Below are 3,922 nucleotides of genomic sequence, written 5' to 3'. Positions count from 1 at the left end.
ACTTTCATTAAGCAACAAAGTACAAAGATACTGAAGAATTTGAAGACAGGTAAAAATGAAGGCAAGATTCAACTTCATTTTAATATTACACAAAATCAAAGTGAAAATTTAATTGGCATTATGTTTCAGTAAACCAAACCATAGTTGAAGATATATCAGGTTCTGTCTTTATTAGGAAGCATATAAAGAATTTCAAAATATTATGCAAATTTCATGAAATTGCTTTGGTATGTTTTGGCTAATGTCAAATCATTTTTATGTAATTTCAGCAAGAAAGAATACACTGAATCCATATAATAAATAATTCCCTGCATACTTATTTTTTATGTACTTGTTAATATAATGGAACTGGGGGTACAGTAATAAAGAAGTATACAATGTTCCTGCCATTAGTGGTTTACTGAACCTGAGATCATTGTATTTATCTACATTTCAATTTTCTAAATTAATTTTAATGGTTATAATACCAATGTTATACAATTACAAAACAAAAAAAAACATTCTAATCATTTCTAATTAGCATAATATTTTTAAGGCACATATTAATATCTAGGCATAATTCAGTTCTAACTACTTTATAGATACTTTTCTCGTTAACCCTCACAATAACTATATGAAGGGAGAACTACTTTGCCCCATTTTACAAGTCAAGAAACTGTAGCCCAAGATAGAGAAGCAACTTATCTTAAGTTACAGAGCTTGTAAGTGATAAATCCAGGTTCTAATCCAGGCATTCTGACTCTAGAGAGTGCACTTTCATCTGCTACGTTACTCATTAGAATACACTAAGATTAGAGCCTGAAAGAATATGAAGCAGATTTAACACACATCCCAGCAATGTTTTATTTTTTTTAAAGTAGCATGTATTACTTCCCCACATCCTACCAATAACAAACAAAAGAATAAAACAAAACACCAAAGCCAAAAAGTGTAAATTAAAAAAATATATGTAGTTCATATTTATACAACACAAGTGTTGAAAATGATGTAGATGAACTGGATTTCTGACATCTGCTTGTGCAAGAATAAATTGAATCAATAACTTTGAAAAACAACATGGTATTAACCTCACACTTTACAAACCAGTAATTCCACTAGTATGAATATATTCAAGAGTTTCATGTTACTTTAGAAAACATCCAAAATAATGGTCATTGTAGCATAGCTTGTAATAGACAAAAAAAGAAAGAAAAACTAAATAATTCAATTGTCCACTGACAAGACAGGAATGAAGATAAGTGGTGATATAGTCTTATAATTGAATATTGTACAGCATTAAACTTATTGAAGTATAGCTTCCTGCAGTAATATGCAAGAATTTTAGTAATAATTAGTAATTTATTTTAAAATAAATCCCAGAGTACACATATATTATGATACCCTTTTAATAAAGATTCAAAACAAGGCAAACATGTATGTTTTAACAACTTAAAAAATAAAATAATGACACAAATTCAAAGCAATGTTTACCTCTGAGGAGAGAAAAAGGAAGATAATTTTGAGGAAGTGACTTGCAGTGTAGATAAAATTATGGAAAATTTTTATTTCTTGCATTGGGCAATGAGCTCACAGATATTCCTTACATAATAGTTTTAAAAGAAAAAATGTGCTTAAATGTGGAAATATTTGTTACTAGAATAAAAAATAAAAAACAACTTAGAACTCTATCTCCAATGGTGAATCCCAATGTAAATTATGGACACTAGTTAATAGTATAATTATAATAATATTGTTTCATTAATTGTAATAAGGGTACTGCTCTAATGCAAAACATTAATAGAGGGAACACTTGGTGTGAGGGTAGTATGTGGGAACTCTGAAGTTTATGTATTGCTTTTCTGTAACTTACAATGTCTCCAATAAAAAACTAAAATGAGGTAATTACATGTATGACACTGAGCAAGAATAATGATATATTTCATTTCCACAACTGAGTACAAACACGTCTTAAATAATTTAAAATATATTTAGAGACTTACTTTTTGTGTGAAATTATACTTACATGAATACATTTCAATTTCATTGTAGGATCAGTCAGATTTTCAACTGATTGATTCTATTATCAGAGTAACGGGGACTGCTGGAATATGGTTAAATAAAACAGAAATTTGATGTTTGTTTTCCTTTGTATTTTGTTCTTCAGTTAGAAGAAAATTTCAGTGACTAATTGAACTATAGACTTTTCTCTAAAGCTGCCCTTGTGTTTATACCCCTTGCATTGTATATTTATTTTATTCAGGGTTGTAAGCTTACCTAAAGCCTTTGTTGAGCATGATTTTTATTTTTGATTGATGCAGATTCATTATTCATCCTTTGTGTTCTCACTGTGAACTTAAAGAAGAGACAAACTCATCACTTCTTCTATATTGTGGAATGATTTCTGCATGATTTCATTGAAAAGGAAACCAAGTTCACAATTGTTTTTTTTTAATGTAATGAAAAGATCTGATTCTCTATTTTCACTTTAAAAAGTCTAAGAGAGATTGAAGCTAAAGACTAACCCATAGGTCTAGTTTGCTGGAGAGAAACAGGGAAAGAGGCAGCTGGAAGGAGCCCTTCTGGGGTCAAATCACAAACACTGACCTCAGAAATATCCTTTCAAAAGGAGCCTCAAGATGGAAGACTGGTGAGCTGTATGTTTTAGTTACTCCTCCAGGAAAGTAGGTAGAAAGCCAGGAACTGCGTGGACTGGACACCACAGAGCAATCTGTCTTTGGGCATACTTCATACAACACTCATGAAAATGTCGAACTGCTGAGATCAGTGAAATCTGTAAGTTTTTGAGGCCAGGGGACCCACACCCCTCCCTTCCAGGCTCAGTCCCGTGGGAAGAGGGGCTGTCAGCTCCGGGAAGGAGAATGGAGAACTGCAGTGGCTGCTCTTATCGGAAACTCATTCTACTGATCCAGACTCCAACCATAGATAGACAGAGACCAGACACCAGAGAATCTGTGAGCAGCCAGCCCAGAAGAGAGGAGACAGGCATAGAAAAAAAAAAAAAAAAAACAACACGAAAAACTCCAAAATAAAAGCAGAGGATTTTTAGAGTTCTGGTGAACACAGAAAGGGGAAGGGCGGAGCTCAGGCCCTAAGGCGCATATGCAAATCCTGAAGAAAAGCCGATCTCTCTGCCCTGTGGACCTTTCCTTAATGGCCCTGGTTGCTTTGTCTCTTAGCATTTCAATAACCCATTAGATCTCTGAGGAGGACCCTTTTTTTTTTTTTTTAATCCTTTTTTCTTTTTCTAAAACAATTACTCTAAGAAGCCCAATACAGAAAGCTTCAAAGACATTCAATTTGGGCACGTCAAGTCAAGAGCAGAACTAAGAGAGCTCTGAGACAAAAGGTAATAATTCAGTGGCTGAGAAAATTCACTAAACACCACAACTTCCCAAGAAAATGGGGGTGTCCGCTCACAGACACCATCCTGGTGGACAGGAAACACTCCTGCCCATCGCCAGCCCCATAGCCCAGAGCTGCCCCAGACAACCCAGTGTGATGGAAGGGCTTCAAATAACAGGCACACACCACAAAACTGGGCGTGGACATTAGCCTTCCCTGAAACCTCAGCTGATTGTCCCAGAGTTGGGAAGGTGGAGCAGTGTGAATTAACAAAGCCCCATTCAGCCATCATTTGAGCAGACTGGGAGCCTCCCTACACGGCCCAGCAGCCCAGAACTGCCCTGAGGGGATGGCACTCACCTGTGACATAGCACAGTCACCCCTCAACAGAGGACTCGGGGTGCACAGCCTGGAAGAGGGGCCCACTTGCAAGTCTCAGGAGCCATACGCCAATACCAAGGACTTGTGGGTCAGTGGCAGAGACAAACTGTGGCAGGACTGAACTGAAGGATTAGACTATTGCACCAGCTTTAAAACTCTAGGATCACCAGGGAGATTTGATTGTTAGGGCCACCCCCCC

This window comes from Choloepus didactylus, chromosome 4 (assembly GCF_015220235.1).
Source record: "Choloepus didactylus isolate mChoDid1 chromosome 4, mChoDid1.pri, whole genome shotgun sequence".
Lineage (NCBI taxonomy): Eukaryota > Metazoa > Chordata > Mammalia > Pilosa > Megalonychidae > Choloepus > Choloepus didactylus.
The sequence above is the reverse complement of the archived record's forward strand: the minus strand, read 5'-3'. Positions refer to the sequence as shown.